Here is a 27,568-nt window from a genome sequence, read left to right on the forward strand (position 1 = left end):
GACTGAGTCAACCTTGAGCCTCATAAGACTTGCACCACCACAGCTCATAATACTCTATTTAACATATGAATATGGATGTATTTTATTCTTTTCTACTTGAGAGAAAAATGAAAATAGTAAAGACTAATTCTAAAGTAAGAACTCTAGACATAGCCATAGGAATGTGTATTTGACCATGATGGGCTCTGAAACATCTGTTTCAGTAGGATATCTTATACTTTAAAAATATTAAATATGGACCAAAAGATCCTTCTTTATTTGTTAGTGATTTATTCTCATGTAATATAGACCTCCTGTTCATATGGCAAATATCACTCAAATATTCATGAAATAGTCAGCTGAGAATAGTTAGCTAAAATCCTGTTTGAATAAGTATAACAATTTGCCAGCATACTTACTCAATTAACCCAATTTTCTGATGTCACAATTCAGATGCTTAGCAACTGACTCATATTTATGACGGTTGCAGTGTCCCAGGGTCATGTGAACTTCTTTTGCGGCCTTCCAACAAGCAAAATCAATGAGGAAGCCAGATTCACTTAACCATGTTGCTAATTTAAAGCCTGCAGTGATTCATTTAACAACTGTAGTAAGAAAGGTCATAAAATGGGGGCAAAAGCCACTTAACAAGTTTCTCACTTAGCAACAGAAAATTTGGCCTCAATTGTGGTCATAGGTCAAGGGCTACCTATAGCATAGTGCAGGGGTGTCCAATCTTGGCAACTTTAAGCCTGGGGGACTTCAACTCCCAGCCAGCAAAGCAAAGCTGGCTGGGGAATTCTGGGAGTTGAAGTCCTCCAGGCTTAAAAGTTGCCAAGGTTGGACACCCCTGGCATAGTGCATCAAATTTCACCAGCTGTGTAAACAGTTTTTACACTCTTTCCATCAGAATAACCTTTTATAAATACAATCTTTCAAGCTATAAGGCTTGAAAAGAAAATACTTGGCAACTGAAATTCAAGATGGGTTTATTGGAAACTTAGGAGAGGTAAATTTGTTTGCTGGTAAAGGATAAAGTCCAACCTCATGATTTCAAAGCTGAATAGTTAGTATTGGAGATCCTTTAGCATTTTAGAGGGTGCATATAAAAAAATTGAATCACACTCACCACCAGAGATGTTATTTTACTGTTACCAGAGTAAAAGTACTAGGGGATTGATTTACTTGAAATTAGAACCACTGATTCACACCTCTGGAAGTAAATACATAGCTAATAAAGAAAACAGGCTACCATATTTTCTATTTAATCTGATGCTATTAAGGTTCCTATCAAAACATTTGCAACATCAGCTGTTGCAGCAAGTGAGAGAAAAGTTTGAATAGAATATTTTTAACAAATGAAAGAGAAATATCCTTGTGCTTCATAAGACTTGAAGGATGAGAACTTTTTTTTGATAGCTGGAACAACATCTGGAGAACTTTATTATGCAATTAGTATTTCCTAGACACGTGCCAGGTTATGCATTTTAATGTAGTAATCAAATTCCTCTATCATATTGATTTCATATTCATATTTGAATTTTGGCCAAAGAAACTAATCCTTTGGAAGCCTGATAGCAATGATTATGGTAGCTGTTAAATCTCTGAATCAATAATCAACTTTGGAAAAGGAAATGCTGCTGTATAAAATGAGAAATGAAAATGCATGCACACATTTTAAAAAATAATTTGATTTGGGTCACAAGCTTTTAGCTATTTTGCATATTGGTTCTAAACACATTTATTTGTAAACGACTTCTGTGAAAACTTATTTTCAAGTAACAGGGCCAGTTATCAACAATTAGGGTTTGAAAACCTTAGGTATTTTTTCTGATTAAGTGGTATAGGAATGTAGTCTAAATACTTTTAGAGACTAAGTCTATGTATATATTTAGGGCAGTGGTGGGATTCAAAATTTTTTTACTACCGGTTCTGTGGGCGTGGCTTGGTGGGTGTGGCAGGGAAAGGATACTGTAAAATCTCCAGTCAGAGGTGGTATTTGCCGGTTCTCTGAACTACTCAAAACTTCCGCTACTGGTTCTCCAGAACTGGTCAGAATCTGTTGAATACCACCTCTGGTTTAGGGTTCTTTTTCATCAATAGATTTATTTACTTTTGCAGCTATGTTTCATCCTACAGCTTGATATATACCGTATTTTTTGGAGTAAAAGTGGGTAGAAATGTCTGTGCTTTTGATACAGTGAATATTGCAATGGGGGGGTTGGTGTGGCATTGATCAGCTGTTCTAAAACGGGCCACGGTGGTAAATAGGCAGCAGCAGTGGTGAATGGGCCACAGCAAATGGGCCAGATGAATACCAGCTGGATGCTGGGAGGCAGAGGAAGAATTTTTTTCTTCTTTTCCTCCCCAAAAGCTAGGTGCATCTTATACTTTGGAGCATCTTATACTCTGTAAATGAGGAGTGATAGTTAAGCTGCTCTAGAACAACTGAATTCAGACCTGCATTGGCAACAATATCTCTTTTGAAGAAAGATTTGAGCCTCTTCCTGTCTGCACACAGCCTTCAAAAAAGACATATTGATCTGTAATTAGAATATGTATCTTGGGCTGTTCCTTACTCTTGGTTTTTTGTTGTTGTTGTTGTTACCTTTTTGTTGTATAAATCAAAGCATGTATTTCAATATTTTTTTACACTGCTTCTATTTTTAAAAAAGAAAATATCTTTAATAAGAGTTCAATAAATGTTCCAAAAATGTGTGACCAATTTGAGACATTATTAGACCCAGTAATTCAGTGCTGTGTGGTGTTTTCTTTTTGAGTGAACAGGTGGAACTGGTTTCTCTTGAATTTGATTCTGGATAGATAATTTTGTGACTTCACCTGATGTGCTAAACAAAAACAAAGGAAGCATGTGAAAGCTTATCACAGGACACCAATCCAGTGCTTCTGGAGTGGCTTAACAATGAAGCATGAGCATTTACCATTATGAGCAAATTTGGGTGACACTTCAATTGGTACCAAAATTCTTTATTCTTTAGATGAAATCTCAAACAATGTGCTTGGAAGTTTTTATATTCCTGCAACACTGTACAATATTGCATTTAAACCCTTTTGCACAATTAAGTTTAACCATGATTTATTAAAAGGAAGTAACATGATAGGGTCAAAACTACTAGCTAGCACAGTGCTGTAAATCTAAGTGAAGACTAATCAGTTTCACTGGATTCAATCCTTATGTTAAACTGCTTGAACTTTGAGTGAAAGACGGAACCCAAGTTTAAGGCATATTCAGACTTATTCACATACAAAACGTGCAAAAATGAAGTTTAATTTTGTATTTGAACAAGGCTAGACATCCCTATCCTTCAATACCATACATCTCTATGTGATTTTAAACTCAAGGAAGCGGACCAGGTTGATCTGTCCATCAAGCAGTTATAAACCATTTTCAAGAATTGCCCATGACAGCAGTTTGCATTGACAGCAGTTTGCATCTGTGTTAGCAAAACTATGAAGGCATGCTTGTCTATACAAAGTTCACAAGACCCTGGTGTCATAAAGAATTAATTATGTGTTATAGATGGATGCTGCAACATGCTATATAAAACTGATTCTTTTTTTGCATTCTGCCCCCTTGTTCAACAGCTGATCCTGAGAAGAAGCTGACAGAAGGCTGACTCAGCAACAATGCATTTTTTGGACCAAGAAGAGCATGTGTGAAAATAGTGGATTTCTGAAAGAGATCCTGCTTGGAAAGTTACTACACTGCTTTTGACAAATTAAATTGTAAAACAGAAAAGGGACACTGTATATATTATCATATTTGTAGTCAAAATGGGGAAATATGCCTAAGTGGAAAAGTTTTTTAAAAAAATCAAAACCCTCTTTACATATGCCATCTGCTAATAGCATATGTTGGCAAACGAAGCTGCCAAAAGTAGGAACAAAGAGAATACCATTATGGGGAGATTAAAGGGATGGCTGTCTGGGAAATTTCCTATTTCCCTTCATTAAGCATTGAAATAAAGCAATCTCTCCCACCCATCCTTAAAAAGAGGAAAAAGAAGTTGAAATAATGCACTGAAGAATTTCATACTGACCATCATTAATCAGAATGAACAAGACAACTGTTGTCCTGTTTCCTTCTTAGTTCTCTGCACTGTGACAGCATTTTTGCTATGCCAATACAACATAAACCAACACACACTGTATGTGTATAGCATGTGTGTATCATCCACACATGTATAGCTCGTGTGTTCCTAAAAGACAATTAATGTATACAAATCAAAGATTGCAATTTTTCAAACATCCACTCTACTATAACAAAGTTGAAAAACATTTGAGAACTTTAGAAAAGAGCCAACTATTAGGGCAAACATCAGACTGATATCAAGCATTAGCCATGCAGTAGGCAAAGCATTAAGTCACCACTACCTGATACCATTATTTGGAAGCTAATGCAATAGCCAGCTGAGAATCTCTCCCCCCCCCAAATTAAATTATCACAGAGTGGTATGTAAAACTTCAAAATTCCTCAGAATATATCCTAGTATAATGAATAAGATTGGCATGTTTTTCTTTGGATCTCAATATATTAAGGAACTCAAGTGATCAAGTTTATTTGGGAACTCTAATGGCAGAAAGTGAAGAGAAATTAAAGAGCTTTTTGATGAGGGTAAAAGAGGAGAGTGCAAAAGTTGGCTTGAAACTCAACATTAAAAAATAAAATAAAATCTTGGCATCCCATCACTTCCTGGCAAATAGAAGGAGAAGAAATGGAAGCCTGTCATGGTTTTATTCTCTTGGGCTCCAAGATCACTGCAGAGGGCAACTGCATCCATTAAATTAAAAAAAAACAACGCTTGCTCCTTGGGTGGAAAGCTATGGCAAATCCAAATAGCATATTACAAGCAGAGATATCACCTTGCTGACAAAGGTCCATACAGTCAAACTGTGGTTTTCCCAGTAGTAATGTACAGTACGTCTGTGAGAGTTGGACCATAAAGAAGCTAAGTGCTGAATTGTGGTGCTGGAGAAAACTCTTGAGAGTCCCTTGGACTGCGAGGAGATCAAATCAGTTGATCTGAAAGGAAATCAGCTCTGTTCTTTGGAAGGACAGATACTGAAGTTGAAGCTCAGATACTTTGACCACCTAATGAGAATAGAGGACTCATTGGCAAAGACCCTGATGTTGGAAAAGATTGAAGGCAAAAGCACAAGAGGACAACAGAGGATGAGATGGTTAGTGTCATTGATACAATGAACATGAATTTGGGCAAACTCTAAGACAGGGAAGCCTGGAGTGCTATAGTCAATGGAGTTGCAAAGAGTTGGGCACAACTTAGCAACTGAACAACAACAACAAAATAGGGACAAGTATGAATTATTGTGATTGTCTTATGCAATATTCAGTTTCATTCACCACAAGGTGTTTAGGAGTGCATGGAAGCCTAAAGATAATACCTGTCTACAATACTGTCAAGCATCTGCATGGACAGGGTGCAGATTCTTTAAGATGTTGCAGGGAGATACTAAATTCATGATCCTAAGAACTCCTAAATTCCTTATGGAGACTGAATCAAAGCATTGCAAAACCCAAGGATATAGAACAAAAAAAATCATCTATGAGTCACAAGGAATGGAACTGAGAATTCTGCCAGAATAATAAGTAGTCAAAGAATTACTCTTGTATGACATAGTTTGAAAAGGAACACTGAGCTCATGTTTTAGCAAAAATTATATACACAGAGAAAAATGAAACATGTAATATTAATGTTAACTATACTGAAAATAGACACAGTGTCTCCTTGAAGTCACACCAATACTATCTGTGTTTCATCTTTCAGCAATGCACTACAGTCTATGTTTTGATCTGCTTCATTCAAGTGTTCTATCAAAATACACAATGCTTATATTAGGGGTGTAGAATGGTTGCTGTCATCTCTATCTCCTAAATAAGCAATTACGTGGGGGGGGTGGGGATGAATGAGTAATCAAGCTTGGAAGCCACAGTACCACAAAAATCTAAGATAAAGAGGAAACCTTTTTAAACTCAGAACTTTAGAAAAAAAAATGGAAGTAATTATCTCTTAATTAACCTGCATGCATCCACAGTGGCAACATGTTGCAAAAAGCTCTTAACAAAAATCTAGTCTACGCTCATGCTTTGATGTTCTTTCTACTTTGGTGGTGGTAGTAATAGAGTTATATGGAGCCAAGCAAAGAAATAGTACATTTTCTGTTTTTGTGATAGTTCCTCCCAATGCCTATATGAATCAGTTTTGGGGGAAAGGGCAATCTTGGTATGTAAGTTATAGCAGTCTTGGTTTCCCTTTTTCTGCTTTAAATTGTATACTTTTTTCTCCTTAGTGTAGTGATCCTGATTTTGCAATGATAATGTAAGAAGGGCCTTTCCATTTAGGGCAGAGTACGTGCATTCAAGTGGCATCAGACACATTTGCAGCTTTAAAACAAATATTTGGAGAATAAATGGTGAATTGTACCATTTATTTAAAAGTTGCTTATGTTGGAGGAGTTTAGCATTCATATGCTACAAATGCCAGAACACATTTTCCCTGTGTTTGATAGGAAATGAAGATTTAGTTTGGTTTTTCTTTGTTTATATTATACTATGTTAATTTATATAATTTTATCACTGTATTTTAAATTTCAAGAGATTTTGTAGAAATCTGCAGAGAAACATAACCAGCTTTTTTCCTTTGGCTGGTGTGATATCTGTAGGCCAATCCATACACACACACACACAAACACACACACAAAGAGAGAGACAGAGAGAGCCTACACTGAATGCCTTCTTGTAAGTTTTATTTTAGGTCTCTGTGTGATTTGTTTTGTTCATTTTTAAAATAATTCTGCATTCCTTCATGTCTTCTTTCATCAAAAAAAGGAATTAAAATAATTAAACATGATTTATGATGATAAGCTTAATCCTACCGTCCTATAAGTTTTCATCTCTTCCTCCAGCATAGAGAAAGGAAGTCAAATGGGAACATCAGTTTCTGATTTCAATTACCCATAATTTAAGTTTTTGTTCAAAACCTAAACAGCTAATTTTAACTGTGATTTAAAATATCAGAAAAACCTTGCTGGATCAGATGTAGAATGTTAGTGAAGGAAAACCTTGCTCTTCTTACTTCCTAAATTAGAAAAGCAGCAAATACAACTTTCCTTGGGAAAAGGATAGTTTGAAATAAAGAATCTTTGTACTCTTGATTCACATCCTTTCAAGAGATAAACGGAGCAGCTTTACATACTTATGGGACTCTTGGATCAAAGAAAGCCACATTCTTAACAAAGACCGGTATTTGTTCTTTCCAATATCTTCTGCTATCCAACAATGTTTTGTGTACCAATCTCTACTTCTGATGCCTGTGGTCTGGCCAAATAAACTAGAGCATCACTTTTCTGCTGAAATCCACCTTCTAAGCAACCAGAAACAAAACGTTTTAAAGTAGCAGTGCTCTTTCAATAAAGTAGGCCCTTTTAAAATAGAGCTGAAATTACAAATATACATTCTCTGCCACAAAGTGTGGGATTTGGCCTGATTCCCAGGAAATTGTCAGGCACTCCAGGGGGCACTGTTGAGCTGCTTTAGCAGTGTGCAATATGTCCTACATTAAAAAAAAAACTACTGTAGTAAAAATGGCTATGGCTATATGTAATTTCATACAAAGCCCTTCTATCATCTGGGTCTGATTCATTGTTTTCATATGGTTGATGTATGCAGGTGTGCATGCATTAAAGGGAAGTTTAGGAGAACCACGAAAAAGAAAGATATCCCTGCTCCAGGAGGCTTAATCACTTCTATTTGGAAGCTTCTGATTGTGAATCATACCGTAATAAACTTGTGTCTAGGTTTCAGACTGCAGGTGGGAGTTCACATGATGAAATGCTATTGGAAATTAGGGTGGTTATGATGATGTCATTTTATCTGAACTATAATTATGTTCTTCCTGAAATGACATCTGAGTTAGTTTGGGGATAACCAGTTCGTATTGCATGTGGAAGTTCAGAGGCCAAAACTTTATTCCACTGAGAAAACTGGTCAACCTGAAGAATGTTACAGTAATTATTTTCTGTCAGACAGAGAGAAATCCCCCTCTGGACCCTCCTCTTGTCTCTCTCGAATGTTTTAGTCCTGACTCCTCATTTTCTATTTCCCTGGGATGTCTAGATACAGCATAGCTACATAAAAGTCATATCAATGAGCAAAAAAAAGGAGACTGTAGCTTTAAATAGTAGGTATCTATTAGTGCAGGTGAGTGAACAACACCTGTACTAGAATTCTTGTATGCCTCTTATATTGTTATTGGTAAAATTAGCAGAAAGAATGTCAGCAGTTGTTTATTATATATATATATATATATATATATATATATATATATATATATATATATATATATATATGTATGTATGTATGTATGTATGTATGTATGTATGTATGTATATGTATATGTATATGTATATGTATATGTATATGTATATGTATATGTATATGTATGTATGTATGTATGTATGGCATTCAGCTTTGTTCGGGTATTTTCCCACGTCATAGTAGTTGTGCTTTTAAAGTTGTAGCGACGTTTCGGCAGAATCTCATCTGCCATCATCAGGCTTCTGTATAGTGTTCATCTGTGAGTCAGGCTTTTACAGTGGTTTCAGATTTGAATTTGGGGCAGCCTATTGCTGTGCCAGAATGGTTTTTTCTTCATCCTGATTGGTTGAGAGTCTTGGTCTGTGTTTATTGGTCTTGGAGTTTGCTGTGTTCTGCTTGATTGGTGTTTCTAATATCTTCTGTCTGTTTTTTGGCTCTTTTTGTATCTTGATTGGCTGGCAACATTGTGTTACTTTATTGGAGGCCTTTAGTGCAGCTTGGCTCCGGGTGAATGGACGGCTATCATTAGTTAGGAAGCTAGTCCAGACCCAGACCCCAAACTCAAAGCCATATTAAAAACCCAAAATGCTACATCACAGCCACCCGCTCAGGACATCACATCAGAAAACTCAAGAAATTACACCTCAAGAACTCAAGAAGTCACAACACAGCAAATGACCCAGGATATCACAGCACAAGACCAAGGATACCACAGCAATAAATCTCACAAGGTCATCACACAACCCATTACCCAAGCTGTTACTACACAGGAGGCTAATCGAAAAGAGATCAAAACACAAACGACCCAGGAGATTACAACGCAAGACCCAGGATACCACAACAAAAGAACTCACAAGCCCATCACACAACCCATTACCCAAGCCGTTAAAACACAAGAGGCTAACGACCCAGGAGATGACAGCACAAGATCCAGGATATCTCTACAACAAAAGGCCATTACACAGCCCATTATACCAACATCAACTCCATCAACCAATCAAGAGGCTGCAGCACAGCCAACCAGCCCAGCACACCATCCCCCACCACTTGTATATATAGAGAGATGGCAGCTCCGGTCACACACTGCTTGCACTGGCACTAAGCCGAAGCACCAGCCTGAAGATGGCGAGTGGGACCTCGCCGAAACGCTTGCCTAGATACTTTGAATCTTACGCGGGAGAAAACCCGAATAACCAAAGATCCATATATATATATATATATATATATCATGTCTTCAATTTCCTCCCTAATAGTGTGATGCTTGATCGACCTTGTTTACAAACTTTAGAAATAACAGAATGACTGCTTAATAAATAAGATTGCATCAGGCTTATTTGAGAAGCAGTTAATCTTACCAGATGAGTGATAATCTCAATAGTAGTTATATCAGACAGGAATTGTAGAGTTGAGGTCCAACATATTTAAAGGTCATCACGTTGGGGAAAGCTAGGTTGGAGCACTGAATGGTGCTTTGGAGGTTCATTTTTAAGTTGACCTTTATGTTCACTTCCTCCAAGTTATTTTGGAAGCCTATAGTCATCATTTCTAACATCTGAATGTTATTAATCAACTATAGGTCTGCTAATGGGATATATTACCTAACTATGGAAGACTGTGCTGTTTTGTATCATTAGATACTGAGACAAATTGAAAGAATTTAATTGTCCCAAAATGTTTCTGCCAAGTTATCTTTTACTGCATCAAGAATGTCCATATCTGTGTTTGAAAACTCAATTTGGATTCTTGATGCACAGTCTAATCTGTTAGTCACTCTAAATTGAGGAAGCAGGTATTAGAATAGTGTTGGGAATTCCAAAGTCTGATTACTATTGTAAGATTTAGTTAGCCAAGTATAACTTGTCAGGTGTGGCTCCCCTTCATGGGACTTTTTCCCATTTTTTTTGTCTGAATACATACTACAGGGCATATTTTCAATCCATACTAGAATAAGATAAAATTATTGGGAAAATATCAATATAAAAGTATAGATAGACAGATGATCGTGTGTGTCTAATCACACTTGGCCAAATAAAATATTCAATTTAAGTCAATATAGAAGTTGAGCATCTAGAATTCTTAAGTCAGGATATAATCATAACAATAATGCTCTATATTCCAAACTTTTAATATGCTTCCTGCCTGGAGCTTGGAAATAGCAATTATTAACTGTCAAACTATAATATATTAGGTAATCTGGTTTCTTAAATACAGAGATATAGAGGTCCCTGTTTATAATTTTATAAATAATGCACAAGGATATGAAATCCTACAAAATAGTTTTTTTGAAATCAAAACATGCCTTATAAAAATGGGAGAGGGAAAGAAGTTAAATGTATATTTTGTAATGTGTCAACATGTATCAAGTCTACTTAATTTTTCTTAATCAACAGTGACGAAATAAAATTTATCTGTTACTATGTTTTTTTTTTCAAATCTATGACCCAGTTTGATTAGTGATTGATAATTTTTTCATTTATTATAATGAGGAGGAAGAAGTCAATTATACACTGCATGTGATGTATTTCCAGTTCAAATTTTCCAGATTGCAAAAAAGATATATTATTTTGTAAAAGGGTGATATTCTGCAGAATTTGTGGGCAAATCAGATTCTTGTCTCACCCTCCCTCTCAGTTGGGAGCTTAAAATAGGGGGGTCAAATTCATGGCCCATGGGCTGGATGCGTCATGTGCTGCCCCCGCCCCCATTCAGTTTAGCAAAGGGGAAAAAAGTCACAATACATCACGTGATGACACTGTGACAACATGAGTTTGACACCCCTGGTTTAGAAAGTCCTTCAAGTGGAAAGCTGTCTTGATTTAGGAAAAGATTAACTTGACAAGGGTTGTGTCAGTTTCCTGCAGGAATGAGTAAAGTTGCAACATGTAAGCCTGTTTGATTTTTAGTTTTCTTTTTGTGCTGTGTTAAGGAATTTTGTTAACTGCAGCTGGATGGAAGCAATAATCTTACGGAAATGCTCATACAATGAGTTCTAGTTCCTGCAGCTTAAAAGCATACATGCTTGTCAACCCATCTCCCCTCACTTTAAAGCCTATAAACATAGCTAGAGACGTAGTTGGTACTAACATTGATGGCATATCATATCACATGCATAAGGAGGATTTTTAGCTGGGGTACCAGGCTATTTCCTCTGATTGAAATGGTTAGATGTGTAGCATATGAAAAGCCACACACATGAAGGCATGCTAGCAATTTTCTTGATTTCTTATCCAAGTGAAATGCAGGTAAGGAGATGTTTGTTTGTTTGTTTGTTTGTTTTGGTTGCTTCAGGGCAGGGTATTGATGAAATAATGTTTTCTATATACTCCTATTAAACAATTGAAAAAAGAGCATTGCTAAGGTCATTATGTTCTCAACAAGCTGAATTTTGTGTGTAGATCACAATGTAGTTATAATTGGAGTTACCACTTTGGGTTTCAAATATCCAAATACTAAACGGCGGCAATATGTTAAAGAGAATTGCGTGTTATTTTGTAGCCATCTGGTGGCAATTTGGCAACTCAGATATAATAGCTTGTCTACATAAGAGTAAATTGCCTAGAGTAGGGCTGTCAGACTCTTGGGCTGCAAGCTGGATGCATCATGAGCTGGCCATGCCGATGCCTGGTCTAGCGAAGAGGTGGGGGGAAAGTCATGTGATGCCGCCATGACAATGTGAGTTTGACAACCGGTCTAGAGGCAAGTAAGATCAGTGTCATGTGAATGGGTTAAAAAAGAGGGTGGCCAGGCAGTTCTGGTGGTGCTATAAATCTTCTAGAAGGAAATGATATGCAAACCCAGATAGTGTGTTCATTTTATGGCACAATCAACACAGATGATCTGAGCTAATTTAGTAAACCATGATTCAATTAATTATCGTGTGTAAACAAAACTCTTGGGAAGAAGCACTAGTTTTTTTTTAGACTGAGAAAACATTAGAAAGAAGATAGATGCTAAAAACTGAACTGAATATAAGCAGAACATTCTAATTTTATAATTGACTAATTTGCCAATCTTCAATGTACCTTCCCTTCCTTCTTCAGGGTGCACCATCAGCTGTCACTAAGTCTAGCTCTAAAGCACTAAGCCCAGCACTTTTCTCTCACAATTTCTGACTGAACACAAAACAAAACTAAGCAGGGTTCCCCACACAGGCTTTTGACTCTGATTCCCATCCCCACATGTATGGAGATGAATTGCCCAATCAGGAAACACACAGCGACTGACACATTTAAATTCTTCTGTCTGAAAGTTTTGTTAATTCAACATATTTATAAATCTGCCATTAATAATTCACACTTCTAAATATATACATACATAAATACAAAATATGGATTAGCTACTATCCTTAAGTAAGCCTAATAATAAAACCTTAGATTGCAATAAAATGTTCATTATCTGCAAGTGGACTTGTTGAACATAACAAGGCTTCCTTGTACATAAACATGGATATGATTGATATCCACAAGAGAAATCCCAAAGAATAAGAGATTTGAAATGAAGTTTCTCTGTTGGATTCACTTCTAAATAAGTACTGTATGCATAGTACCACAGCGTTTGAGCCTGACGCAAAATGAGAACTATGTGAAAAATTAAAACAAGAGAAATATATGCTTAATATCAGTACCAGATTTACAATTTATGGACTGCCATTCTACTATCAAACTATCAAATTTTTGAAACAACAGAGAACTCCATTCCATATTTTACATATTTGAAGATAACTATCATCTCCTCCTAAATTTTCTTTTTTCAAGTTTAAGCAAAGCCAGCTGTTTCATCCTAGAACTGGAAGATGATTAACTCCAACCACAAATATGGTGGGAGTGAGGTTAATTTTTCCCATCTACTTTTTGTCCTCTTCATCCCTTCAGTCATGACCCTTCAGTATGTGACTTTCAAAAATAAAAAAAAAGAGAAACTAGACAATTATACATGCCCTCCTTTGAGGCGCTGTCATCTGTTATTTTTTATCTAAAGTCCAAGGAGATAACTTAGGTAATTGGAGCTACAAGAACTGGGCTGTAGAAATTTGGATGTCTATGACACTGCCACAAATCAAGGGCTTTTGGAAGCCATTATGGTTGTCTGGAGTTTAGTCTGGCAGGACAAGGTAGCAATACCAGTAAGCACTTAGACTACCACTTAGATACTGCTTCATAGCAGTACAGCATTCTCTAAGCCAGGGGTCCCTGCGGCCCACTGCCAAACCAAGGTCTATTCGAAACCAGACTGTATAAGAGGTGGGTGGGCTGGCATGCAAGTGTGCGCCAAGCTCCACTCATGCAAAAGGCAGCCTGTCCTTCCCTAGCCAGGCTGCCAAGCCACAAAATTTGGGGACCGCTGCTCTAAGCAGTTTACAGGGCCAACATATTTCCCCCAATATTCTCAGTTCTCATTTAACTGACCTTGTAGGGATGGAAGGCTGAGTCCACCTTAAGCCAATCAGGATCAAACTCCTGGCACTGGGCAGAGTCAGCCTGCAATACTGCATTCTAGCCACTGAGCCACCAGGACTCCTATGTTACCCAGATCTAGACTGACATTAGGATGCAATTACACCAAACCTAATTCTGATAGGTGTCTTCTGATCTGAAGACACTGACTTGTTGGTTGGGCATTCTAGGACTGATGGTCTCAACAGACACTTAATATTATGACTCCGTCCTACAATTCCATGTTTTATTTGATACATTACTGACTGGATTTACAAAACACATGAAACCAAAATCATGTGGCATGTTGTTTTATAAAATCAAGTATAAAATCAATACATTTTCATTTACAGCAAAATACACCGAGTCAAACCAACCTAGGAATTTGCAACAAAAGACAAGGAAACTCCAGTGTGGAACCTAACTCTGACCTGTGCTGACAACTGCCCTTTCCCAGAACACATGCAGCTAAGGGCTTTCCTACGCATCGTGTTCTGTCATTGAAGATTGATTTGTACAGTTTTGAATATATGTATCACTTTCATCCCGAATGTCTATGGAAATTCTCAGTTATCCAGGTCATGGTTATCTCATGGTTATTTTCAAGAGGCAACTGGGCTTTCCGGTTTTTCTTTGAAGATGTTTCACTTCTTATCCAAGAAGCTTTTTCAGTTCTGACTGGATGGTGGGAAATAGAAGGATTTATAAATCAAAAGCTATGAGCTCAGTTCATAGGGAGAATTGTAACTTTAAATGTAAGAAAGTAAATGTATGGATTATGAATTAATTAAAATAAAATAAATGAAAACTACATTACTTTGCCCATCTATGAAGGAAGACAAAGTGGGGAAGGATATAATGGCTTGGATATGGACATCTCATGCTATGGAGCATAATTGAGGAATATATATATACAAAGAAACGAAGCTACAGTTTTAATTCTGAATGAAAAAAATTAAAATGGATGTCATGAAGTTATTTGTTTAATAAATGTTTATGATACTTCAATCTCCAAAGTAATTATAGGCTGCTTACATAAAATTGAACTGAAGCTATCTCGGTTGTAGGTGTGTATGAAAACAGGAATCCATAGGTTGATGATAGCTGCATACTAATTTGTGGTGATAATGGAAGAACCAGGCATGAGTTCTGGGGAAAAAATTGTTTGATAATCCATGAGAATAAAACATATGTTAGGTAAATTAAATGTGATTAGTAAAATGATGTTTTTTTAAAAAAAGGATTGGTCATTCAGAGATCCATGAATGATAATAAGAATGATGATAGTTTGGTGAATAATTGCTTAGAAAAATGTATATTTGTTTTGAATACATAGCTTAAGAAATGTGATACATTTATATACAGAAATGAAATATTTCCTTAAAATTCATATTCCCAGATATTTAAGAGAATTCAAGCAATAGATGAAAACCCAATTTATACCAATTTTTATAGAAACTAGTGTTTATAGGAAGTATATGTCTTCCAGCTATTAAATTATCTGAAAAATTATAGAATTGTTCCAAAAGATCAGTGTGGAATAATATATAAGTGGCAAATGCTATCATTTTGTGTTTAACTCTACTTTTCTTATGCTAATCATTGTTTTGTCTATTTAATAAAACTGGCAAGGGTTCCAGTGTTAAATTAAAAATATAAAGAGATAAAATACATGTTACACAAGTTTCTTATGAAATCTTTCTGAATGAAGAGTTAATTCTAGTTGTTAATCAATCAATATTCATAAAGTTTCACAAAGTGATCCAGCTAAAAAGTTGGAAATCCATATTTGGACAACACCAGTTTCAAAAATTTTCAGTATACCTCATAAAAGCTTATCAGGGAAAGTTACCACTTATTACAGGGGTGGGCAAACTACGGCCCGCGGGCCACATCCGGCCCGTTGGTCTGTCCAATCCGGCCCGCCCTGAAAAAAAATCGCTGGCCGTGGCGTATTTCCCTGCACCATGTGGCCCCCAAAGCTGCAAAACAGTGCGGAGCGCTCTCGGGAGTAGGAAAGAAAAGAAGAACTTTGCAAAGGCCTCGGCTGGGAGTTCGAAATCACCTTGAGTGCGACCTCTCCAAAGGTGAGTCCCCCCGATCCCCCCTTTTTCCGGGCTTCCAGGCTTAAACTTTGCAAAGGCAAAGTTTGCAGGCGGGAGCGTCTTCCGGCCGAGGAGTGGGAGGGTTCCGCCTGGCGGGCGGGCGGGCTGCTTGGAGCGGGCTGCTTGGAGCCACCTAAAGCTAGGCCGCTGCTGGTGGAGCCTTGCCCTGCCTTGGTGCCCCGTTTCCGGCTCGGCGGTCCTGCTCGGGCGGCACTTTAAAAGCCTGCTCCCAGCACCCGAGCAACTTCCCAGCAACTTGCGGCTTCCTTTTCCTCGCGGGCGCGCGCCTGGCCCCGAGCCGTGCGGCGGAGGGGAAACCGAGCACCGCCGGTCGCCTCCTCAAGCAGCCCGCCCGCCCGCTGGAACCCTTCCCGCTCCTCGGCGGGAAGACGCTCCCGACTGCAATCTTTGCCTGTGCAAAGTTTAAGCCTGGAAGCCCCGGAAACCCGAGCAACTTCCCAGCAACTTTTGGCTTCCTTTTAACTCGCGGGTGCTCGCGCCTGGCCCTGAGCCGCACGGCGGAGGGGAAGCCCAGCCAGTGGGCGGGCTGCTTGGAGGAGGCGACCGGTGGTGCTCCGGCAGCAGCAACAGGCAGTTCCGCCCGGGCTCCGCTCAGGTGTCCAGCTGGGGCTGTCAGGAGTTGCTACCGCCGCGCAGCTCGCGCGGCTCCAGTCCGCGTTGCCTTGGGAAGGAAAAGGCAAAACTAGGAGCCGCTGAGCCTGAGCCTCCGGTGCCGCTGCTGCTTTTGCAAAGCACCGCCGCGGCTCTTCCTTTTGCCTTTCCTTCCCAAGGCAATGCGGGACTGGAGCCGTGGGCGCGCGCCGGCAGTAGCAACTCCTGACTCAGGGGCCTCCGAGGGAGGAAGGAGGAGAAGAGGGGAGAAAGGGTGGGGCGATTCCCAAAAATCTTGTGCTGACCCGGCCCGTCTGTCAAATTTTAAAAGTCCATGCGGCCCCCGAGCCAAAAAGTTTGCCCACCCTGACTTATTATCACAATTTTTCTGGATGTATGTCAATTAATATTCTCCTGTCAGAGATGTGGTAATCTTTTGAAAAATCAGACTACATGATATGGATAATAACAGGAAATATCATCCTTAACCTTTGGGCTAAGGTTGATGAAAGTGGTCCTAAATGACATGAGAAAAAAAAGCTTCATAAATTTTTAAAAACTTTGTTGAAAGGTTGCTTGAAATTATCACAAAATCACTACCATAATAACACCATTCCAGAGATAGTATTCAGCAGGTTCTGGAGAACCAGTAGCGGAAATTTTGAGTAGTTCAGAGAACCGATAAATACCACCTCTGACTGGCCCCGCCTCCATCTATTATCTGCCTCCTGAGTCCGAGCTGATTAGCTGGATCTTCTTTTGTTGCCCTGCACAGGAGAACGGTGCTGAAAAGCAGGTTTGTGGGGTGGGATTTTGCAGTAACCTTCCCCCAGGAGTGAGGAGGGAATGGGGATTTTGCAGTTACATTCCCCTGGAGTGGGGTGGGAATGGGGATTTTTCACTATCCTTTCCCTGCCATGCCCACCAAGGCACGTCCACCAAATCATGCCCATAGAACTGGTAGTAAAAATATTTGAATCCCACCACTGCACCATTCCCATCAATGGTGAGGCTGTTCCCACCATGGTTGTCACGATTATCATATTGCTCCTCACTCATCAAATCTTCTAGTATCCCTGGGTGTTTCTTACCATTCCAACTGACTTTCATATTTTTCCTTTTCAAAATCGCAACCAAACACCAATTTTCCTTACTAAGAATGCCAATTGGTTTATCTGGGGCAAAAAAACATTTGTCAACTGAAGGATGAAGGAATGTCTTGTACCTGCCAATTTTCATTTAAAAAAAAATCAAAAGAATCTAATTTAATGGCCTGGGTGGCAGAGAAACTTGCTGAGTACCTAGGGAAGGATTTACAGCATAGGCAACAGAAACCAAAAGAACCACTTGAAACATCTGGTAATTACTGAGCTAGTTGTTAATCAAAGACTGGAAATGAATGAATAATTATCACAATGGAATGATAACAATAGTATTTATTAGGATGAGTGTTTCATATCTTGTTCATCCAGGAGTTAAGAATGAACAGTGAGGAAGCTAAATTTTCAGAGGAAATAAAATGGGAAATTAAAATAATTTTTAAAATGACAGCAAAGAGCTCCCAAAGAATCCTACCAAAAGGGGAGAATGGTTATTCAAATGGGAAATCTGATTCAATGTTAAAGTAAGATATACAGTGGCATAAATCTTAGCAATCACCATTATTTTAATCATCTTAATTCTTAGCTAGCTGCTTATAATTCTAATTCTGAGAACTTTATTAACTCCAAATATTAACACCTAAACCATGATTGTCCCAACTTTTTGGCTTGCCTGGACCATACTGAATGAAGAGGAGTTGTCTTGAGCCACATATAAAATATATAATATAGTTAATGTATATAAATAAAAACTTCATTTGTTTAAATATTTATTTTCTTGTGGGGCTGCATTACTATCTGTCTAGGGCCTCATGTGACCTATGGGCCATGTGTTGGACATGCCTCATCTTAAACAAATCTAGTTGTAAGTATACAGTTTTAGAGTGGGGAGAGGAGAGATTGTAATTTTACACTGATAATAGAATAGAAGCCCTTCAATATATATATTTATGATATATATATGTTAAGTTTTCGCGGGTACTTACATGTTTGGTATTCAGCTTTGTTCAGGTATTTTCCCACGTCATTGTAGTTGTGCTTTTAAAGTTGTAGACGTTTGGCAGAATCTCATCTGCCATCATCAGGCTTCTGTATTGTGTTCGTCTGTGAGTCAGACTTTTATAAAAGTCTGACTCACAGACAACACAATACAGAAGCCTGATGATGGCAGATGAGATTCTGCCAAACATTGCTACAACTTTAAAAGCACAACTACAATGACGTGGGAAATAATCAACAAAGCTGAATATAATATATACATACATACATACATACATACATACATACATACATACATACATATATATATATATATATATATATATATATATATATATATATATATATATATATATATATATATATATTAAAATATACATTTCAATAAAAACATCTAACCTAGTCATTATATGTTACAAAAGGTCTGTTGCAATAAGGAGTCCTTAACTTCTCAGTAGTAAAAGGCTACCAAACAGCTCTGCTGTTAGAGATTTAATAAAAAGGAAAGAACTCTTAGAAATTTTCATCTGAATTCCAAATATTTTAGTCATGTCTGAATTTAAACCACAAAAAACAAAAAACAACAACATGACTCCATTCCAGAAATAAAAGAAGATATGCCACTGTAAAAACTAGATGGGCCTTTAGTCTGATTCAGCTTGGTTCTTGTTGTAGTGTTGTATCTTTAAGTTTTCTTTTACCTCTATGACAAGTTTTGATGATACACTAACCATAGTTTGACAATGAATGGTCACACAAATTAGTTCCTACTTCTTTATGCAGCTGTCCCAAAATCTTCTTGGAAGATCTCAAAACAAACAAACAAATGAAACAAAACATCCCCAATGCAAATGTGGCTTCTGTTTTTCAACTTCATTCTTAAGATGCTTCTGAATTCTCTTGGTGGTGCTACTGAGCTTACTTTATTATTGGCAGTGATGGAGTAATTTTCTTATGGTCTTCTGCTCTGCTTCCTCCAACCCTCCAAGAACTTCCTTGGCTGCTCTCACTTCCTAATCTGAGAAAACACAATGGGAGGAATCCCCTCATTATATGTTCCCTTGGTGCTCAATAGAAATATAAGAAGCTAGGAAGGTTGAAACGTTTGAATGAAAGGTAAAACATTCACATGCATCTCTTGCTAGTTAGTGTAGGAGCATCTCTTCTCTTGAGTAAAAATTCGCTTTTTCCCTTGAAAGAAGTCTTTAAAAAATTCTTTTCTGAAACTGAATGAGAATTGGTAGGGGGGATAAAGGAGAATCTTTATCTGAGGTATCTTTCTACTAGTTACATGGTCTTCCCATGACTTTTCCTCTTGCTAATCAAAGAACATACAATTTGCTTATATTTCAGTAAGGGTGGGAAACCGGAGAAGAACACATGATAATAAATCAAGCTCTTGGTGGCCACAGGCAAACCAGACAATGAGAAGATAACAGAATAACAGAGTTGGAAGGGACCTTAGAGATCTTCTAGTCCAACCCCCTGCTCAGGCAGGAAACCCTATACCATTTCAGACTAATGGTTGTCCAGTCTCTTCTTAAAAACTCCCAGTGTTGGAGCATTCACAATTTTTGGAGACAAGTTGTAGTTGTTCTACTGATTAATTGTTCTGTTAGGAAATTTCTCCTTAGTTCTAAGTTGCTTGCTTCTCTCCTTGATTAGTTTCCATCCATTGCTTCTTGTCCTGCTTTCAGGTCTTTGGAGAATAGCTAGACTCCTTCTTCTCTGTGGCAGCCCATGATAGCAATATTGGAACACTGCTATCATGTCACCTCAGTCCTTCTTTTCATTAAACTAGACATACCCATTCCACCAACTTTTCTTTATATGTTTTAGCTTCCAGTCCCCTAACCATCCGTGTTGCTAGATAGGGAATGCTATGTTTTCATCCCAAGATTGTGTACTGTCTTCTTGATCTCATGGAGGAAGAAGTATTCTGAGCTCTTCTTTACAAACCTACTGTGCTCAGATGAATTTTGTACCAACTTTGCATTTCCCATGATGCTATGAAACGTCTAGCTATCTTTACAAGCAGGCCCACTTATTTATAATATTTTCTCTATTTTCTCTATAGCTACAAGGTGGAAGTTTCCTACTGGTGCAAACTCTTCCCTTTCCCTCTCGAAGTGAGTGAGAGCTGTATGACTCTTCATCATTGTTCTCTTATTGGAACTTTTCAGAAGTTCTATGTAGCGGCCAGTTGGCTTCATTTTTATTTTTTACTTTTTTTACCATGCCACAAGAAGCCAATTGAGTACAAGAGAAATATCAAAGCCAGAGGGTGTGATGGCTGTCAGAAAAGTAGGGGAGAAGTGAGGACATTTGTAGAATGGTGCACAAATCTGCTATTGATTTAGAGAAATTAAAACGGCAACAATGCGGAAAAAAACCCAAAGGATTCAGTACCGTTACTGAAAACTGCATTAAAGACAGTTGTACTTAAGTTCTCCCATTGGTTTCACTATTCTTGCACAGTAGGGATTTTTATGATATCATTCTCAGTAGCGTAATCCCAAACAATACTCTAATTTCCAGCATTTGTTAACTAGTGAATAGCTTTACCGGCTCAACACTGATAAAAGCTAACAGTTGCAAATGCAGGTTTTCCACACACTGCATATTCGGAGAGAAGTGGATCTTTTAAATGCAATCTTAGTTTGGCATTTCATTAGTCACATCGGCATTTCAGGAAAGTGTAGCCAGCTTTATAGATTACCCAATTCAAAAATCAATCTCTGGACTTTAAGACGACAAGTCGTACTCATCACCTCACTCTGCTCTCAGGAAATATGGCAATATGACAGTGTTATATTAATCATCCCTTTGTAATGGGGAAGATGCTAATGCTAGAATTTATGACTCTTGCCTATAATAATGTCAGCTATTTATAATCGTGCCATACCTGTTTGGCAGCTAATCCAGGGTGGCAAACATTTGCATGTCTTGCTTTTTCTAAAAAATACCTGCCTAAGAAGTAGTTGTCAGGATAAAAACCAGTATTTCCCAACCTTACGTTCTCCAAAAGTGGTTGGGACAAACTCCTGCATTTCCCAAGAATTCTGGGAATGGTGTTGAGACTGTATTTTGAAATCCTGATGATAACGATTTATGCAAAACCCACCATACTTAGAAAGCCTGATCATTGCCCAATATTAGATAAGGTTGGCAGTCACTTTTTGTTAGTTTCTTCACATTCTCTGGAAATGAATACTGTTTCAATGTGCCTATGCTTTAAACACTGTATTCCAGTGAAATACAGGGGTTGACTGAATCTCAGAGCCATCTTGGCATCTATGGCAACTATGATAAGACTGTAGCAGCAAATTAAAAGCAATCATAATTTCATATTTTATTTTGTCCTAATGAGCATAAGGAGGAGGAACATGTTATAATTCATGACTGAGAAGCAAAAAATGTCAGTTGTTGCCCTTCTCCATACCAAAACTGCATGGACATGTCCAGACAGTGTCTAGGAGTCAAGACTGACTTGAAGGCACAAACACATACACACACATACAAAGCTAATTTACAGAGCATAAATAAAGTACAGACAGAACAACAAAGCAATTCTCAGTCATCTTGGAAGAATTACTACATTATTTCGGGGGTTTTTATGGACTGAAATAGCATGAGTCTAATGTTGGATCTCATGCAGATGAGAAGAGAGAAACATATATTGTTGATGAAAAAAGAACACCCTACTGGGAGTGGTGGCACTTGAAGCATAATCTCTGTTGAAGTTTTGAATTTATGGTGGTTGATGTATTAGTAGAAGGCCCTTCTTTAATTAGGCAGGTTATATGTGATTTTTAGACTACAGCTATAAAATTACTCCATGGAGGCAAGCAGCATTGAACTTGGTGACCCATCTGTCTGTACATTATGCAATGACATAGTTATTTCATATTTCCCAGGTTTACACAACTGGCTAAACTTGGGTTCCTGCTGATTGCACAGGTGTCCATAAATACCTCCATTGCATCCTTTGCCCGAACCCTAGTTTTAACATTTTTACCAGATGATCTTAATTGTAAATAAAATGTTCAAAAAAATTATCATGCTTCAAAGCAAAGCACCAGTCTCCAGAATCTTCTAAAAGACTGAGAGCATCTTTCAGATATAAAAAATATTAAGTGGATGCCTCACTGATCTTTGCTTATAAATATTTATCCGGTAAAGGAATCTACAATAAATTAAGATTTCAGTGTGAATATCCTTAGTGCAATCTCACAATTCTTTTAAATTGGTACTTCGTATCTGGCCACTGATTGTGGCAAGTCAGTTGTGAATATCACCCATAACACCTATTTAAGTAAAATACCCCCAAAACATATTCCTGTGTATTATAGTGTTCTGTTTCTCTTTCTTCCAAATTGATGATTGTTTTATGGCTTAGATTGTGATTACCTGGGGCATGGCATGAAGGCAACACAGTCAGATATATCAATAAGAATCCCTTTATTAGCTCCAACTTTGCCCCCAATGTCCAGGTTACCCTCTGGCTGCAGAAAAACTTTCCCATGAACAGCCTTTGACTGCAGAGAATTAAGTCCAAAACATGGTCAACACAAACTGTAACTTTAAGTCCAATCAAACCAAACTGAGGTAATTAGTTTGGCTGGGCAGGCGCAAGAATTCCAGACATGAAGGCATGGCAAAACTCACACAGTTGGGAAGACGCCAGGAACACAGATAAGCAACGACAACATAGGATAAAGTCACGTTTGCTCCCAGCAGCTGCTGCAGTCAGCATTCAGTTCTTATAAACTTTTATCCCAGGTGTGGCTAATGAAGGGAATCAGGGCCCTTTCCTCCCCCGTAAGCCACGCAATCCACATTGCTCTCTTCTCCGTTTCTCCCTGAGTGCTCTAGGATGGGTCTGGGCAGTGGTGGGATTCAAATTTTTGTAGTATCTGTTCTGTGGGCGTGGCTTGGTGGGCATGGCAGGGGAAGGATACTGTAAAAACTCCAGTCAGATGTGGTATTTGCTGGTTCTCTGAACTACTCAAAATTTCCGCTACAGGTTCTCCAAAACTGGTCAGAACCTGATGAATACCAGCTCTGGGCCTGGGGTCTCTGAACTCCCTCTCCCTTGTTCTATCTCTTCCCTGCTCTGCCCAGCTGGACTTTGCCCTTCCCCAGCCTCCTCCACCGCCAACGGAGCCACATTCCCATTCCCTGTCAGCTGTTCATCCTCCTCCTCAGATTCAGACTCTGACAGGGGCATGACATAGATTTTGTAACTGGCTCCCAAATGTTAAGACCTTATGCTAAGCCATGAAGAATGGTTTATTAAAGACTAGCTCGATACCTGTGCTTTGCTATGAAACTATGTGGTTGGGCTTAGTTTTTGGGGAGGAAAATAAGGGGGGGATTCTGCCTCTGCCTACAAGCATCCATTGGTATTCATCTGGCTAGTGTTCTGTCAGTGTGTGAGAGAGTTGAAGGCTGTTTGGAAACTGAAACAGTATTTGCTATGTGAGCAAGAAGGAAACAGCAAGGAGCCTGGGCATGGCTTAGCTCAAGTGTTCTGTACTAAAGCTGCTTGGTGCTGTGAAACTAAAACTGAAACTTCTCTCCTCTTCTTGTGTTTTGCATTTGGAACAGATTTCTTTTGAGGTGGGGAGGAGGAGTAGAACTCTTTAGCATCAGAGCATGTTAATAATAATATAGGAAACACTCTAAATGCTCTGATGGTCATTTCGAAAACTCCTTTCTTAGTGAGCACCTAGAAGCCAAGAGCAACATACATGCCAAATTTCAAGTTTGTAGGCTTTGCGGTTCTGGAGATTTTGTGATGATGCATTTCACTTTTATATATATAGATCCACATTAGGGTTTTGCACATAAGTGAACCAAATCAGTGAATGTTCCTTTTCAGCAGGGGTCCCCAAACTTGGCAACTTTTAAGATTTTGTGGACTTCAACCCCCAGAATTCTGGGGGTTGAAGTCCACAGGTCTTAAAGTTGCCAAGTTTGGAGACCTCTGCTTTTCAGTAAAAACCCAAACACAGTGCCTTGAATTTAACTGGAAAATACATTTTATGTGGCTTATACTTTACTTTTCTTGTACTTTATGTACAGTATATTCATAAAGCAATTGGCAATAGATAGCAAACCTAGGCTCCTGTATCTGAATGCTGTATTAAACTCGAGTAACTGTCAGTTGATTGGTTCCCCCTGCTCATGAGAGAAACCAATAGGAAAATGTACACAAACTGAGGTATATAGTCAGTTTTATATCAATGTAATGACTAAAGCAATTTGCTCAGCTGAGCTGTCTTGTCCTCTCCATACTATATACAGTAGTAGATATGAAAAGGACGCTTGTAAAATCACAATTAGTGAAACTATTCGGAAGCAGAAAGTCTTAGGAAATTTTGGCATGCTATAGTTATTGCCACATACCTTCTTTAAGTCTTTCTGTCCAGTCCATGGATGAAACATGCCTTCTCTTGATTATGTATGCAGGTTCTCTCTTTTTTTGGTGCATGAACACAGAAAGGGCTCCCTGAGGGTAGAGCAAAGGTGAATTCTACTGTCCTTGTGGGGAAGAGAAAGAGTGCCAGTAGGCCAAGAACAGTCATCATAATAGATGAGTAATTTATGAAAAGATAATTATTATATTAATCAAGTTTGGGATTAGGCAGAATGGCTCTTCTCCAATTCTATGAAGTAAAGGTGCCTGTAAATACAGTTTTGATGAATGAAAGGAATGTCTCTTTAAGATATGATCAAGGGACAGCTGATCTCCATGAGTGTGTATCGCCTTTCCAATTGCTCCCACTTTTTTCCCCAACACAAGTGATTTGGCCAGATCTTTCCCAGGCGTATTCTGAAAATTATATGATTAGCAAATGACTCATTCTTTTTGTTACTTGGCCAAGGAAGTGGAAATCACAAACCTGCCTATTTTAAACAATTTGTGCTGGAAGTGGAAAGAGAGAGAAGAGAGAGTTACTTTTCTCCCCCTGAAAAATCCTAGAAGATTATGACTGTCCTCAATCATCTGATGAGGAGCAGTGTCTGCTGGAATGTAAACTTTCATTTTATGCTCTGTAATATAAACCTAGCATCTTGGAAACTTTGGAAACACCCCTAATCTCCAGTGACCACTTTCTGAGGGAGCTATTGGCTATTCTCAGCATCTCTGAAACTTCTCGTCACTGTGAAATGAGATGCTATAAAAAAATAAAATACTGCTGAATGTACAACAGAGGAAAATATTTATTCATTCAGCTGTAAGTTAATTCTCCCAGAGGATATATGACAATTTATAACACCCAAGAAATACACTGTCCAATGCCATGTCAGTTAAAATATTTATCAATTTAACATGGTTTCATACAAGTTAAATTCTCAGTAGATGATGGTCCTGATTTATATCAGTCTTATCCAATCTGGTACTTTTCCTGTGTGCCCGGACTAAAATCCCCAAGACTCCCAGCCAGCAGTCTTAATAGATAAGAAGTGAAAATGCTGTGTTGAAGAAGGTCTAAAGCAGTATGTAGATTTTTCACCATTTTTTGATTGTCTTCTCAACTATTATTTATGCATATCTTTTCATGGTTATTTTTGTATTCTGAGACTGAATATTCTGGTTTTAAAATAAAATTGTTCTGCTGTAAAACGGAACTTCCACCAGTTTTCTTTCACACTGTATATTGGTTATATTAATAAAACACTGTAAATTGGGAGCAACTGCATCACTTTTATATCCACAGATACATTATCGTAATTTCAGATTACAGACTGCAATTCAACACAACTAAGATTGTAAAGAGGCATTGTGATACTGGCAAAAGGAAGGTAGTATTGCCATTGCAAATTACAGCACTCAATTAATTTGTGCTTGCTTTTACATACTCTAGTTGTCCTTTATGCAAATAAAATGTATGATTAGAGTAAAAAGGTATCAGCATAATTTCTGGATTTGTCAACTTTGCAGCCCAAATGACTGGAAAAACTATCAAAAGGCCATATTTTCTTTTTTTTTTTCACCAGTCCTCAAAAAACACACCCCCAAAAGAGAAGCCACCTGGTGCTTACTTTCCTGGCATGGTGGAAAGGGAAAAGAAATGGGAATCCATCTAATGGAGGCTATATCAATTGCAGCTTGGATAGAACTCCTGGCCATCGTGCAAAGTGCAGAAAAGTTCAGGAAAGAGTTGAAATACAAGAAAAGTTTTTAAAGTCAGCTTCACTTCCTGCTGGTTTATGCATGACAGGCAATCTGCTGAAGGCTACAATGAAGAAAAGCTATATAAAGGCTTGGATAGTTGCTTTGAATACATTGAGCAATTTTAAATGATTGCAAATTTCACACTGAGTCAGAGGATCTGAAATACAAAACTCTATATAGCTTATTTTGGAAAGAGCTAAAGCAAGGATCCTCAGTCTTTTGTAATCCCAAACCAGCTTTAATCCTTGACATACTACTTTGAAAAGCAGCACTTTTATTTATCCTAGATTTCCCTCCATTTTATTTTTCTACACTTTTTTATGCTTCCATCATTTATCTCCCCTTTCTGTCATTTCATTTCCTATATTATTTCATTCTTTTAAATGAAGATAGTGGCTTTTGCATAATTATGAAGATTACTTCATTGGTTTCCCTACCCATATCAGACTCTGATTTTCTGGTTGCAATTAATATATTGGAGTATGGGGTGGTTTCAAATAAGCTACAATAATTTATTGTACATCAGTTTGCCTTACTCGTAAACATGTATAAATGGTTCAGATGACAACAACTATATTTGTAAGATCAAAGACCATCTTAGTGGAATCTTAGTGGAATTTTTTCACTAAGGGTTGCAGTACATTCATTTGTACAACAGCATAGCTTGCTCCATATATCATCTGATTAACACAATTTCCTAAGAAAGAACAGGTTAAGGAATCTGAAGCGATAATTTGCTTATCAAGATTGTTGTCGATCCATTTCTAGTTATGGGTATTACTGATAGCAAAAATATGCAT

Source organism: Notechis scutatus, chromosome 4, assembly GCF_049901735.1.
Source record: "Notechis scutatus isolate UNSWTSFEM ecotype Mainland chromosome 4, rNotScu1.2, whole genome shotgun sequence".
NCBI lineage: Eukaryota > Metazoa > Chordata > Lepidosauria > Squamata > Elapidae > Notechis > Notechis scutatus.